We start from the raw sequence: 16,881 nt of genomic DNA on the forward strand, positions 1-16,881 counted from the left end.
CGTGGAAAATTTTAAGTAGAGCTCTAAAATCACTGAAGCATCCATTACCCAGAATTACAATTCTTATACACTAGTTATCAACAATCCTCAAATGTTTGAGATCTGAGTGATCGAGATTATATTTCTCTGATCTCTAGCCAGAGATTTAACATTTATCCCTTAAGCAAAGGTGCCTTTTAACATCCTTAATGCTTCTAATCCATAACAGATTTTTTTAATTAAACCTTTTACTACCACACTTCTAGCTTTAGTGATCTTTACCACTGGCATATGTTTTTTTGCTTCATTACGCATTGTTTTGTCTCCATATGAGTAACCCACTGCCCTCACGTCTATTAGCTACCCAAAGTACTTTCATAACCTTTACATAATGACTCCCTGCTTGATTTCACAAGACTGATGCATGAAAATGAACTAATACAAAAAAGCCCATACAAGTCTAAAATGCACTCAATTAGGCCCTGATTCAGCATATTCTCACCTTGTACCACATTTCAACAACAGCTGTGCCACACTAAAAGCATTTGCTTTCAGCTACAAACAGCTCCAGAGAAAAGGTCCTACACTCCCATTTTTTTCCTTAAATCTCATTGAATGTGACATGAAAAGGATACTTGCAGCGTGACTTAGATCTTATTTTTTATTTCTTTGATTTTAGTTTTATATGTTAGCTAACAGACCACAGAAACCTCCATCAGTAGGTGATCCTCAATAACCACATGAAGATCTCAGAGCACAGGGATCCCTGAACAGCTGTTATGCACTGCAGAACTCACTGCCCTATGGAAATTCTTCTTTCATTACAGTTTTTTCAACAGTCTACTACAGCAGTCATTCAGCTCATAAAGCTACTCACCATAAGAGTCGTACGTTTCTTCACTCAGTCCGTGGCCATAGTCATAGTAATCTGCTCCACTGTACAGGAGGAGGAAAATAGGAATAAGAACAAGAAAGCAGTTACATTTTAAGAAGCAATGCTTATCAGTCCACATTCTACCTTTGAAAAGAAAAAAGTTTGAAGGATATAGACATGCCCTACGGTAAGAAGGGTAAGCATCTATGTGACAGTGACAACTTAGGTCCTGTTTGTTTATTAATTAGAGAAAACAAACCATATTTACTTTCATTTAGGACACTTTTCCATCACCAAGCCCCTGGGTCCACAGTGTAAACATGGATGCGGGGATTTTCTATTTAAAATTATAGTTGGGAATGTTGAAGATCTTATAAGTGCCAATGAAAGAAGAGTAAGAGGTGTAAGTACCAAACCAATTCATCTGTCATATAAATTTTGTTACCTACTGTTGTCTAGTATTTTGCCTTTGCATCTTTGAATTCATTGATTAAAAATGCAATAAAGGACAAGCAACTCTCTGATCAGAGGGTTATACAGTTGCTCTACATGTACAAGTTCCAATGTCTTCAAAACAAGACAAATGTGCACATATGTAAGTGCTATCATTTTAATAGGCAGACAAGAAATGACAATAGGAACTAAATTAAAAGCAGAAATCTGCAGTCATTAGGATTCAAAAGTACATATGAATACTATAGCCATGGCCTAAGACAGTCTTCCATTTCAAAATGGCATTTCTATTTGTATTAAGATCACTGAGAGGAAACTCAGAAAAAGGAAAAAGTCTTATTACATATTACTTTTCTATTATGCTTTCATATTTAATGTAAAAATAGCTATATATACAGTCTTTTTCTGTAGTTGATAGAACAAAAGTCTATTAGACATGTTTGTAAGACATCAACAGCAAGTCTCTTAATTGTTTCTTTCTAACCACAGCCAGACCTAGGGCTGACAATATTTGGAAAATACTCTGCAAATTGATGCCACCAAGTCATTACCTTCTGAGGGAGAAGGAAATCACTAACATATAATCACTAGCAAGTAATTACTAATATTGACAAAATGTTTCTAATGTTAGATTGATTGCTAACAAACTAAAAACCAGAGAGAAAAAGTAATTTATAGCCTTAGCATGAATTAGCAGGCAAAGCATTTATATAAAACAAATAACACATCACAATCAACTGGTACAAGACAGTAATTTGTTGTTTGGGTTGTTTTAGTTTTTGGGGGGTTGGGGGGGGAGGGGCGGTTGTTTTTTTTAAATTAAAAAGTTTTAAATCTCACAAAATAATCCAGCCCTGAAATAATACAGTTCTAGTGTGTGCAAATACATATCTAAAGTGTGCATGAGTATTTGTTATTACTAGTATAAGGCTTCCTAAACAAAAACAACCAGAATGCACTATGAAGACCCACAAAAACGTATTTTTATACAACCTAAATATCTGTGGTTTATCATCCATGTGATGAGGATCTCAAAGTAACAAGAACAAAGTTTGAAGCATAAGAAATACCATAATTTTGCCCTGCAGCAGCGATAAAACAGTCTTTATTCTGACAACCAACTTAAAATTGACATCCACTACCCTTCCACATAGTACTTGATTATTTATTTAAGGCTGTCATCAAATTTGAAAGCCAATAGCAGCTGAGCCCTATCCCCATATCTGTCAGTCCTGTCAGAATGATTTTTGCAGGGCTTTGCTTCATAGATCTAAAATATCTATTAAACAAAAAAATGACTCATTTTACAGCATGCAAACTGCAAAACAAATACATATCAGAAAGGAGAAAAATCTTTTACTTATACTGAAGGTATATCATAGAATCATAGAATATATTGGTGTGAAAGGGACCTTCAAAGGTCATCTAGTCCAACTCCCCGGCAGTGAGCAGGGACATCTTTACTAGAGCAGGTTGCTCAGAACCCCCATCAAGCCTGACCTTGAATATCTCCAGGGACAGGGCCTCTGCTACCTCTCTGGGCAACCTGTTCCAATGATCCACCACCCTCATAATGAAGAACTTAAAGATTTTTTTGTTTTGTTTTGTTTCATTGTAAAAGAGGTGAAACAAGAGAGTCTGACTAGCCCTTGGAGTTCACAAACAAGGTCAAAGATAAGAGGGGTTTTTTTTAGAAGAATTACAGAACTGTAAGCTGTAACTTTATACACAGAACTGTATTTTTTTTTTTTTTTTTCAAAACAATCACCTGCTAAAAGGAAACCTACTCAAAGGAACATGCAATACCAAACTTCTAAATTGTACATTTGAACTCCTTAACTGATACAGTTGATGTCAATTCTCTTGTGACAAATTAAGTAGCTATATGAAATAATTCTTCCTCTGGACAGAAGGTGTGATGCCATTTTTTGTTTTAAAAGTATCCTTGACATTTATACTTTAATATAAGTTCTCTGGCATCTTATTCTGACTGAAGACTATTCAAACTCTATTTCCATTTAATAGATTTTTTTTCTGCAAGGGAAGCCATTTTCTTTCTATTTCTTTCATTTTGTCTCAGAGAAAGGAGAACAAAAATAATAAAAAAGATCATTTTCTTCTTTACTTCATGTGCCTCCATTCTTTCAGAACAAAGGAAAAACACGCTATGGATTCTTTCCTTTTTAACCCAGCAAGACTAAACCTGGAGCCTGCTTCGAGTTCCTATGTTTTCAGATGTGAAATGTCTTCTTTAGCCAATTTTCTTCCATTTTCCTAACTTTTCCTTACTTTTCCAGGTGTCTACTTTGTAGATTGATAATTGCATTACATGGTATAGTCAGCTGAGTTTTCAAGCATCTTCCTAACCATCAAGTGAACAGCACAAGTGCAGTCAACACTGGAGTATCAGTTATGAGTCAGATCTTTTGTACATATAGAACCCTTCCTTTTATCTCCTCATATTTATCAACTTCTGTATTCCCATTCCAGCACAATGTCTTGGGGCTGACAAGAGAAAAATAGAGATGGCAAAGAAAAAATGCTTTGATTTTTCACGTCAACATAAGAACTTGGAACCACCTAATGGTATGGACGGATTAGCAAAGAACAAGAAAATTAAGAAGTATGTCAATTCTAATTGCTGAGCACTGGGCATTAATCCTACAATGCTTAGAGGAAGTGTGAAGTGAGGCTTAAGTAGTTTACATAAAGCCAGGGGGAAGTGCCCATTTTCTCTGTTCCATAAACAGCCTGAGATAGAGAAGAGCAGCAACCTCATACTCCAGCACTGCATCACTGATGAAGTAAAGCCTTAGAGCAGCTTTTTTATCTAGTAAAACAGAGGACTGGGAAACTTCCTACCATTTTTCTAGAATCAGTGTGCTGTGAGAAGTGTCTTAAAATACTTTAATTTAGAGGTATTCAACATAAGCCTTCAAAGGTCTTATGGAATATGACCTGAATTTCTCAGGTTTTTCTGCTAAGCTGATTGTTTCTGAAGGTATCATGATCAATAATAGAAGGAAACAATCTTTATTAAAAACCCAAATAGCAGTAACTGCTCTTGACATGATGGTTAAGTCTTAAACTCCTACTTTTTACACTATATTAACTATAAGCTTATTCTGTCTAGAGGCAGGATATTCTCTTGGGACTGATATCAACAGAATAGTAGAGTTTCAATCTAACACACATGAAGATATCAGAATAGGTCATTAGGCTATTTTTGGGACAATCCTAGAACAGGCATGTCAACACATAGTGTAAGTGTTCTATAGTATTTCCAAAAAACTGCATAAAGGTAGTCAACATATATTGTGATTAATGTGATTGCCATAGCCCTTTCAATTTGATACATGCATCTTTTAGAATTATCATTATGCCATTTCTGTTTGAAACAAAAGTAGTATGGCAGGGAGCCTGATTGCTAAAGGGAGAGTAAAAAAAAATCTCTATTTGGAAGTTTCCAGTTTAATGGAAAAGCCCAGACTTAAGCACTGACAAACCTGGTTACCAGGTTTAACCACTGACTGAACTGAATCTTCATTTTCAGTGATGAAGAACAGCCTTTGCAACCAGTTCAGCTTCTTGTAATGTTTACTACGGAAAACAGAAGAAAGTCTGCTTTTTCTTTTGCACATTGGTATCACAAGTAACTTTGGGACTGATTCCTTTAGACAAAAGCCAGGGCAGTTTCAGAAAGTGACCAAAAAACCTTTCCAAACATGGAGGTTTCCTTTTGTGCTAAAAGTAGCTCCACAAGCATCACCTTTGTCGTTCTACACAGATGTTGCACAGAACAGTAAAGTAGAAAGAACAAATGAGGATCTCTCTAGCAAGAGGTCTTATATGATAGACCCTGACTTATACAATCACATCTGAACAGAACTTTCCCACAAGGACAAGCCTCTTTCTATCATTCCTACCAGATCTTCAAACTCAGCTGCTTCTGATATCAAAAACATCTGTCAATAATAACCAGCAAGAAGAATGTATCAAATGTTATTGTCAGGACAATAATCACTCTAGTGAAGCTTCTCACAGTTGAGTGACTGTTCTTAATGCTTCCGTGGACCACTAAAACACCATATTCTGTAACCCAGCCAACAGTAGGACAGCATAAAACCAGGATATCAAGAGGAGACACTTTTCTTGTATGTTACAGATAGATTTTTATTTAATGCCCAGTTCTGCCACTTCTAAGACATTTCTTTGCTACACCCCTGCATCTCAGTTTATGTCTGTAAAACAGAATGATTTCAGAAAGCAACTGAGACCTATATGTGAAAGCTTTATAAAATACAGAAAAAAATGATGCAATCTTCCTTAAATTATATCCCATTGTACTCTCATATGGGTAATATAAATAGCAAATCTATTACCTATAATCTTAAAAGATAACTGGAGTGCCCCCTCAAGGATTCCCTTAGCTATCACTATTTAGAAATTAATTTTTATGGCAGAAGTTGTAATAAATTTCACCTCTAAAAAAAAAATAGTGAACTGCCCTCAGAGGGATGTGCACTGCGGTTCTACCTACCAGGCACAGTACTATACAGATGTCCCTAAAGGTAGCAGTTTTATGACCTGAAGTGTCCAGTTACTGCTATCTATAAACTCATTCAGTATTCCCCCTCATCCTGCTCTCTCCACTCTCATGCCCCATCCCTCAAAATGGGAAAGGCAAATTGCAGTAGCAGAGGTGACTGAAGCACACAGTACAAATACGGTTTCTTTGGAACAGCAGCAGAAAGCTATAGCTTTACCTTTAAACTATGAGTAGAATACAGCAACAATGCACTCCTAAACATGAAAAACTATAATTAAAATGTCAAAATTTCACTACATCAAACAAGAAAGCACCAACAGAAAAACTAAAAACTCAGGCTGCCTAAATATCAGCATTTTAGTCTGGCCTGTGAATTAGAACCAAGCCCCAGTCATCACAGCAACACATTTGTCTGGTTTGCAAAGTAGTTTGGGGGAAGTGTACCAGACTGCTGTCAGAGGAAACTCAACTGGAAGTCTTCAACTAGCCAAGTGTGTACGTAATATGTTCCAACTGCTAAACAGGGAACACAGATGTGAACCAACATGAACATTAACACTGGTAAAGGATGTGTTTTATTCTCTTTCCTTCCAAGTAGACAAGACTACTCAGGAGTGGAAGCAGCAGATAATAATGAAGAAACAGATATCAGTCAAAATCTTTAGACTATCCATTGCAATACTGGAAAGAATTATGGGTATTACTCCATTTAATTCTTGGTTATCCCTCTTGAGTCCTGCATAAGATGATGTCAGAGATACAAGACATTACTTCTCACAGATTGGAGAACAAGCCAACACTGCCTTTAATACATCACCATCCGCAAAAACTTCAGACAGTATGTCATCGTTCTGCCATCAGAAATACTACTCAGTAAGATATACATTATACCTCCTTGTCTTTCTAATTTACTGAACAAACAGTACAACTTTCATCATTTCCTATAAATTTGGTATCCTTACTCATCAGTTGACACTAAAGAGCATTTGACAGAAAAAAATATTATTCCGTCACAGTTTTATATAATTCAAAAATAATAAAAGTGCCATAAAGGAATGTATTTGGTTAAAGTGATTATATTTAACTGTTTTCAGGGTTGCAGAATCATAGAATCGCTTGGTTGGAAAAGACCTTTGAGATCGAGTCCAACCATACCTGTCCACTACTAAACCATATCTGCGAGCACCCCATCTACCCATCTTTTAAATACCTCCAGGGATGGTGACTCAACCACCTCCCCAGGCAGCCTGTTCCAGTGCCTGATGACCCTTTCAGTGAAGAAGTATTTCCTGATATCCAATCTGTACCTCCCTTGGCACAACTTAAGGCCATTCCCTCTTGTTCTGGCGCTAGTTATCTGGGAGAAAAGACACACACCTGCCTCCCTACACCCTCCTTTCAGGTAGTTGTAGATAGTGATAAGGTCTCCTCTCAGCCTCCTCTTCTCCATGCTAAACAACCTCAGTTCCCTCAGCTGCTCCACATAAGACTCCTTCTCCAGTCCCTTCACCAGCTTCGTTGCCCTTCTCTGGAAACACTCCAGTGCCTCAATGCCCTTCTTGTAATGGGGGGCCAGAACTGGACACAGTATTCAAAGTGCAGCTTCACCAATGCTGAGTACAGGGGAAGGATGACTTCCCTGGTCCTACTGGCCACACTGGTTCTGATCCAGGCCAGGATGCTGTTGGTCATCTTGGCCACCCGGGCACACTGCTGGCTCATTCAGCTGGCATTTGATCAATACCCCCCCCCAGGTCCTTTTCTTCCAGACAGTTTTCCACCTACTCTTCCCCAAGCCTATAACGTTGCATGGGGTTGTTTTGACCCAAGTGCAGGACCTGCCACTTGGTCTTGTTGAACCTCAACAAGGTATCATAAGCATTTGAAAGATCTTTATGTATGTATTACCACATTTACAATCTTTTCAGTGCTTCTCTAATGCTCCTTACAAAAGCAGGGTTTGAGTTGCCTCTCCAAGTAGAGTAAGGCAGATCTCTTCCTCTTGTTTCAAAGATAATTCAATCCACTTAACTGCTAAGACTTGTTTGCTGAGCTTATGTGGGCTCCATTTTCAATCAACATATATATATTCCAAGCACATTACAGCTGACAATTACAGCATGATAAATCTCAAATTTTGATGTTACTAAACTGTATTTTTCATTGTCTGTCAATAGAATGATGCCAAAATAGTGCTTAAAAGTACAGTTTACAGCTCCCAGTATTTCTTTCAAAACAAAATATGATGAAAAGAAATAAGACCATTTTTAAGTTTCCCTGCAACCATCTCCCTTTTCCAACGTTGTCCAATTAAACAGATATTTCAATGGCAAGAAGTGAGATTTTTCTTCCCTTGAAAGCAACTAAATACTACAGCGTAGTCTAAAAAAAACCCCCCAAAACCCTGCAATTTTCAATTACTGCTAGTAAGCAGACATAATATGTTGACTGTCAGTCAGCAAAGTAGTGTCAAATCTTCATCCACAAAAGTGTTTTCTGTGACAGAAATATGTTCTGAACTGATGAAGCCTGATTTCATATGCCTCTCATTCAACTAATAGATACCGGCTTCCAAGAAATTGTGAGTTTCCAGTAAAGTTCCTTCTCCACCCTACACTGGGGAAATAAATCTCCCCTATATATATTCTTCACTGTCTACTGCAGGTGTGAATTTATGTTGCTGTCCTTTCTCTAGTCATAGAGAGACTACGCAGTCTCTTCATTATTGTGATCTCTCTTAATGAAATCAGTAGAAAGTTTATTATGAAGACATTCAAAAAGTTATTTCTAAACTAATAATAACTAATTTGTTAGATTTGGAAGCCTGATTATCCAAGTTCTGTCTCCAAAGACAATATATCTAGCAGCACTGCTGCAGCATCCTGCTCAGACTTTGTTACTTCTATCAGAGGCTTAAAGTACCTTTTTAAAAAACAAAAACCCCAAAACATTGGGGGCCCTCATATAATTAAAATATTTTTTAAACTATGAGTAATTCCACAAGTTACCATTAATAACTACAATATAGCATTTAATATTTCAAAATTATTCAACATTAGCAAGTTTTTCTTTCTATTAAGGACTTCTTAAAAGATCTTACCTGACCTATTCATTTCCCATGTTTTCACCTGTGTAACCAGTCAAGGATAATAACCTAAATCCCACCAAATACTTGTAATTATATTGTAGTAATTCAAGCACCCAGTTTAAGATGCTGTACAAACACCTAAGTAAAATTAAACTAATCATGCAAAATGAATAATCTAGTTCTAGGAAATAGTTTCCTTTTTTTGATTCCTCAAATATTTAAAGTTCCATATTACTACTTTTTGTACTACTATAACACCTGCAAATTTTCTCCAACAGGTCTGAATTTATTTTTAAACACATTTTCACTTGTTTTATAAACACTGAGGCATAGTCATAGTTAAGCTTAATAGAAGAAAACCAAAATTTTTTGTAACTCAAAAGCATTTTACTAAGTATAATCAGTATAAATTAAAAATAATCCTAATATTTCTTAAATACTGAAGTAATCTATTAATGTCAACATGACAAGGATTCTAAAAGCCTTTTCCTATTTTATGAGTGCAGCATGTGATGTCCTTGTGTTAATTTTTCCTTTAAAGATAAGTTCTCACCATGACACTTGAATTCCTGTTTGCTGAGGTTTTAGACCAGATTTCAGTGAAACAATTTAAAAAAATTAAAGCATGTATGCTAGACTCACGAATAAAATTATCTGTGCTATTGAGGCACTTGTGAATATTTTATCTTGTCACACTTTAACAGGAAACAAAAAAGAAGAACGATTTATCTAAACCTGAAAAACTAGATCTGAAAAACTGCAGAAAATAATCTCTTCCAATAATAGGAGTGTAAAAATCAAGCAGGAAACCACATGGCAGAGATTTTCAGTTAAAAGATACATTAACTTGTTTATGCTGATGTTTTTGAGGCTTTATTTGCACAGAGTTATAACCTCCAATAAGCTCATACATACCAGGTGTTCATAAGCAACAATAGCTAAATACTAGCCATTTACACCATCCCCAGAAATCAAACTGCCATGGATTGATTTGATTTATAAGTCAGAGCATGAAATACAAACAGCTACAAGCATTAAAATCCTGAGAATTACATCTTGAAAAGCTACAGTAACAGACACTGTTTTGCATATAATGCATATTTATACACCCTGGAAATGTGTGATTGCTGACAAACTTAACAATGTAAATTTAAAACATTGAGCATCACAAACAAAATGTTAGCAATTAACTTTCAAATACCAATAGCAACATCTCCATAAGCCAATTTCAAATCCATACACTCAGCTCTCTATGAAAATTCTCCTCTTATAACAGTAATGTTGTTTTCTTTTTGTACGACTACTAAGCAGAGTTTCAGAATACAGCTGAAAATTTGAGATCCTGGTGGAAAACGGGAAGGGTCTTGCCAAAAGCTACATACTAGCAATCAGCTTCTCTCAAAAACTAAGCTGCCTCTGGAGTGGCACAAAATCAGGGATTCAGAGATTTGAAGGATTTTAGCAAACCAATTTAGTTGTATTATTTAAGCATCAGTTGAACAACGGCCACTGCCAGATTTCAAGATTTTTTTTTTTTTTAAATGTTCTTTTCAACCTGATATCCAGTTACTTGGTTCTTAATTAACTGCCACAAGCTATGAAACACAAAATTCCTCAAACCTTTCAAACCATGGGGTCTTTGTGCGTAGTCTTTCCTACTTTAAAGAAATTTTATGTCTTGAGTCAGTCACTGTTGAAACCGACAGTAAAGTAAAAGGCCTCACCACATGGCATTGATAACACTGGGTTTTTAACATGCTTAGGAACTACCACATGGGCAGTTCTTTTCATGCTTTTAGATAAATGATTTAAAATAAACTTGCAGCATGTACTTCTCACTTCCCAACACATTAATCAATAAACAGAGTAAACTAGAGTATAAACATAGATATACTAAAGAGAATCCGCCAGTTCCCTCAACTCAGACCAGCTTGACCAGATGGCTCCAAGGCTTACAGGTAACTTGCAGGTATTTGAATGTATCACATTTTGGTATGATTTGAAATTACAGCAATTACTGTTAGATATACAAGAGCAGAAACTGAGAAACACTATGTTTAAACCAATGGCACAATGGTTGTTGCTGAGAGAAATCTATAGCATTAATAGGCAAATATGGAAACCAGGAAATATTGCAGAAAACTAGACAAAGCCAGTTACCTTAAGTCTAATCTTTTCCTTTTTATATCAGCATTTAGATTAAATTCTGCAATGGAGTGAAGGTGAAATCACCCTGACTGAAGAGTTACAACAGTTTTAAAATTATAAGTTATAATTAAACATACAATGATGTTACTACATGAATGACTTATTCTGGCCCCTAGACTGTCACAGGCATAGTTATACAAATATTTATGCAAATAGTTATATAGTTATACAATATTTATACTAAGTTATACAAACTATTCCTTTTATAGATGAGACTGTTGATCTGTTGTAAATAAAAAAAATGAAGCTAGACAAAAGCTTTTTTTTCCCCCCTAGGAAAAGAAGTTTGCAGTTTTAAATGCCAGCAGACAAGCCTAAAGAAGTTATTTGAAACTTCTGAGTGCCATGAAGCAGACAGATGGGGTTCTCCACATTTTTTTGTAATACAGTAATTGTGTTAGCTCTTTTCTCTCAATAGTAAACTTAAAAGCACACAGTAAACCTTTCATGCTGTTGGAGAGGTAACAAACCCAGCCCCCTTTCTCAGCAACCTTTTCACATAATCTGAATTTTAGCAACAAACCTCATTCTCTGGCATGTTAACTCTCTGCAGCATCTGTCACTGCTATGAATGGTTGATCATAAGTACCTCTGTAGTCATCTCAATGCTATTAAGCAGATGGCAGCGCTAAATCCAAATGATGTAGTACATCTCCCTGGTGGACTTTGTTTCCATACACTACCATTATTCTACAATTCCTCAGTGATAAATCTTATGTATTCTAGAGAACATTAAACAGTGAACTGACAGCACCAATTGATTTATTAGCATCCATTTCCCTTTGCCCTATTATTGTCTTCGCAAACACTTGTGCAGATCATGTATGGAGCCACTAAGGGACAAAAGCACTTTTGCTCAATTTGAAATGTATTTCAGAGATTTTAACATAAACAGAATTTTTCCTCATGCTGAAAATGTTTCAACCAATCTACAAATTTAAATGAAGACTCAACTAATGCTCCTGCTTCCTCCACAATATTCTTCTCGTCTGAATTTTCATAAAATTTGTCTAGCATTAACATCAGGCCATTAAAACACTCTCCACTTTTTGCAATAAATCCAAGTAAAAGATTACAGTTCTAGACAGGTTTAGGGAAATCTTTTAAGAGTCAAGTAGGTTGTAGAAGTAAGCATACATCTGCAGTGGTGAGGGGAGCTGATAAATCTACATGCATCTGACATAAGAAAAATATCAGCACTGACAGTCACACAAACGTGGTGTTTCAAACTTGTAACTCACGTTCCACCATAAGATCCCAAAAAAGTTTTGGCATTAACTGCACATGTTAAATACATATACACACACACACGTATATATATATATATATATATACACACACAAATCATGACTACATCAGGTGAATCTGCCCTGCATGACTAATATTCAGTCTAGTCTTGCTGCTCTCCTTACCTAGGCATTAAGTATCAACCATAAATGATCATAGATTTTTGACAGCATTTATTATGCTTTACACTAAGGTAAAACTGTCTCAGCTGCTTTAAGCATTTGCTAGTCTTTGATTTTCAGAAAGTGAGAGATATTTTGTTAAATTAATTTTAGAGTGTTTTGGTTTTTTATGACAATACTGAACACCCCAGTTCAGTTTATAAAATCTGGTTTATACTAGTAAAAATATCATCTAACAATCCTCTGCAGAAAAGCTATACGTATACTTCAGTCACATTTCTTCTAAAATTCAATTAAGATACCCAGTCAAGCTCAGTACAGCTCCAAGGGATATTTTTAAGTCTTTTTGACCATAAAAATTAATTCTGTTAAAAGACATCCTGAAGCACTATTTGGGGCTCTGTTGCGTGAACAAAAAACTGTGGATAAGAAAATGTTTTAAAGGAAAACAATTTTTTATAGGATTACAAGGCATTAAGATAGATGAGAACTTAGAGAAACCTCTGATGTTTCTCTCTATTAGCACTGTTGACAGGTTTTAACTAAAGCTTCAGATTGCCAAGCACAAGCAAGGACACAGTCTCACACAATGTCAAATAAAATGCCATTAAACTTTCAAACGCACATGACTTGGTACCAGGAAGCAGTTAGATTATAGAAAGGAAAAACTGTTTGCAGAGGCATGCAAAGTCTCACACACAAATACACAGTATGCTATTCTTCATATCTGAACATATCATCCATCCCAGTCCATCTCAGATTTGGCCATTTTTGGGAAATACACTAGAAATGTCAAAATTAAAAACAATAAAGGCGAGTTGTGCTGAATGGTTCAGTTTGGATAATGTACTCCTGCACACAAAGATGTGCTGTCATGCAACATCATCTTATACATTTACAAAATTTCTACAGCAATTTCCAATTCTATTGCAAGCTTCTATCTTTAACAGAGGAATCACTAAAATAAACAGAAAATTAAAACCAGATATTTAATGTCTCCACTGTATCACACTTGTACATCGTACACACAATGTACACTTGTGAACATTAACCGAGTTTAGATGATGTGCAGGAAGAGGGCACATATACTAAAAACTACTGCAAATAATTTAATGAGCAAACCCATCTTCAGAATCGTAGGGGTTGGAAGGGACCTCAGGAGATCATCTAGTCCAACCCCCTGGTAAAAGCAGGTTAATAGCTCTTTCTCAAACTTCCTCTTTAATACACAGTATCATTAATATCACAATCTTCTATAGAAGTTAAAATCAGAAGACATACTAGAAATACTATTGTTTAAGATTACTACTTTCAACTTATAAAAGGAAAGAAGAAAAGTTATTTACACATGCTAGACACTAAATAAGGCATTTTAAACATGTGAATACTCTCTATGTGTAAATGTATTTTCTTTCCATGCTTTATGAGGGCAAAATATCAAGAATGATATAAGGCTAAACTATGAAAACAATACACTTTTACCTAATTTCCTTCATAGTAAAGACATTGTAATGCACCTAAACATGATAAGTACCTTAGTGGAAATAAAATGACACTTTGCAATATGGGCTATGATATTCAGATTACAGATAGGAATGCTGTTCGAGGTAGCTCAGATGGCTGTTTATAGTTATTACTTTTTGCCTGCCAATACAGCCCTACAAATCTTTTTGCCAAGCCAGAAAGTGAGTGTCAATACCCTGTGAGAAATGTACAAGTGAATCACTTCTTGTTTTCTTTTACCATGTAGCACTTGATAAAATTAGGGGAAAAGGTAAAGTAATCACTCAGAAGATAATGAATTCTACAAAATCTAACAGTATATATATTGTGAACTTATAGGTAAAATACAAAGTAGAGCAATTATTTTATGAAGTGTCTCCTTCCAGACTGTGCTAAGGATGTGTACATATTATACCTAAGAATATTATATGTATTAGTCCTTTCCAAGAGCAATTTAATTTCTTGGGAGATTTGCTTTTTGCCAATTTTAGTTCAAAGGAAAAAAAATCTTAGTGAAAACCTTCTTAACATGGAAAAAATAAATATCAAACCTAAGTAATGTTTAGGTTTGGCTCAGGCAAATTACTTTGTAATGAAGTCCAAATGTTTGTGTGCCATAAACCCATTTACCAACACTAGAAGCAGTAAAACAGAACAGAATTACCAATTTAAAAGTTGAGGACTATTTGGGGTTGTTTTTTTGTTTTTGTTGTTTTTTTTTTTTAATTTAATTACCAGCAGCTGCTCTTTAAATGCAACATTCCAAAGAGCCTCAAATTTTGGAGGTCCTACACTGCTGCTTTCTTAAGTCACATTTTAATCAATTTTCAGTATCTTACAGGACTCTGTAGTAGCCACGTATCAGACACAAAGGTTCTTTCATTCTGTTAGTACTCAACACCAATGACACTTGAATATTCCACTAAGCTTTTTCACACTAAGTTATTTGGCACATAAAAATATCCATTTATACAACAAAATTTGTTAGGTGTTTCAACACTACAGCAAAGCAGATGTCAGGTGTAAACAGCTTTGTTCTCAACTTGCTGTGAACAGTTCTGTGCTATTTCAGATAAAGCTACATTGTAAAAGTCTTAATTTTGCACAAAGTAAAACAGTCTGAGCAGTATGTATTTATCAACAGCGCAATATCCACCAGTATCTCCCCTTCCCACTCTCATCATCATCCAACTGGGTAAGGTTTGAAGCTCCAATCACCCCAAATAGCCAAAGCAGTAATGCAGAACTAGAGCTTCTTATTTTACCATTTTCACAACGTTCTTGTTCCAACCATTTGAACTTTATTGCCATAAATTTTTGAGAAATTCTCAATGACATGATAAAATCTACTACTGATCAAACCATGAATGCTTGGTCTGCGAAAGAGTGAGAATAAATTACAGCTCAGTAAAAGGTGCACAGAGGTTCCCTATCCAGACATGCACACTAGCACTACCTAATAGTGGGGATGAATAGCCAAGCTGCTAAACAGTGCATCATGTCATATTTGCCATGAAGTTCAAACCACCACCTAATACAAGTAGTTTGTACCTCATAGCATTTTTCCCATTGTTGGGACATATTAGTATTTCTTGTAATTCATGGAGTTTCTAATAGAAACTCCTTTGAAGAGAGCAAAATTTCAAGAAAATAAGTCAGAAGTGCTTAAAAATACTGTTTGGAATAAAGCAGAGGAGAGGAACACAAATGGCAAGAGATTCAAATTTGTTACTAAGAATTCCACAAAGGAGTAAAACAAACTAAAGCCTGCCCTTTTTTTTTTTTTTTTTAAACAGTCAAATAAAGAAAATACTGGAGTATAACCATGTTTAAGAAGTAAGAAAATGCAATCAGGTGTTTCAGATGATGTAATACTTTATAAAGTTTTTTTCTCTTCTCCCCTCTCAGGCCTTGCCTCCCTCCCAAAATGAATCTAAGTTAAATTTTCCCGAATTTCCTGAACTTGAGAAAACTTTCTGATTTATGATTTGGCATCATTAAAACTTTGTTTCAAGTTCTCATTTCTGTTTGTTTTCAACCACTCAGTAACTTCACTGAGTAAAGACAAATAACACCTGTGGTTATTTATAATAAACCTCTTATCACAGTTTTGCTGTTTAAGATGAAATTGAAAGAATCTTTAAGCAAAACTTTCCAACTGTAGAATATTTCAAATGTAGTTACAGCAGATCTGGAGACGTACCTTTGTGCTTGAGTGCTATAGCTGTTATCATAGGAATCATAGCTTTGTTCATCATAAGCAGTTCCATAACCATCATCATAATCCTGAAAGGATATAAAAGAAAGGTAATATTAACTGAAAGCATATTCCAGAAACAAAGTAGTAACCTAGTGATAAAAAGTACTAATCTAGTGATAAATTGAAAGACAACACTCCTGAAATGCATATATGACATATGTACACTATGAAATGGCAAAATCTTAATGATATTAGAGACTTCCATTTAGGAGTCCATACACATCCAAGAATAATTACTTTAAGAGGTATTTTCAACTATTGGCAGTGTGCTTCAAAAAGATTTTTTTTTTTAGTTAACACTAGCTTACACAAGACAGCACAAATGTTTCATGTCTCTATGTACTCAAATTTTAGATGAGTGAGCTAATCTTCAATAAATCTCTGGGGTGCACCTCAGTTAGGAATCAAAACATCTGAAAAAGTATTGTGCAACTGACTTAGCTGACTTCTGGACAATGAATTCAATATTCTACATAGACTACAGACAGGAAATAAATTCCCTAGTGATAACACTAGTAAGAATGTCAGTTTGGCTTCTTTGAATGCCCTCTGTATACT

At 35.4% G+C, this 16,881-nt stretch overlaps 1 long non-coding RNA gene across 1 annotated transcript in view; it reads right to left on the reverse strand.

Moving 5' to 3' along the window:
- Window positions 1-16,349, reverse strand: part of LOC104524916 (uncharacterized) — a 19,449-nt gene extending 3,100 nt beyond the window's left edge. Inside the window, exons 1-2 of the long non-coding RNA XR_728012.1 lie at window positions 16,267-16,349; window positions 857-915 (exon numbers count right to left, since the gene is read on the reverse strand). This is a non-coding gene — a long non-coding RNA (uncharacterized LOC104524916). The remainder of the gene's footprint in view (window positions 1-856; window positions 916-16,266) is intronic.
- Between the last annotated feature and the right edge of the window lie 532 nt (window positions 16,350-16,881).

Source organism: Antrostomus carolinensis, unplaced genomic scaffold (assembly GCF_000700745.2).
Source record: "Antrostomus carolinensis isolate BGI_N321 unplaced genomic scaffold, ASM70074v2 scaffold515, whole genome shotgun sequence".
NCBI lineage: Eukaryota > Metazoa > Chordata > Aves > Caprimulgiformes > Caprimulgidae > Antrostomus > Antrostomus carolinensis.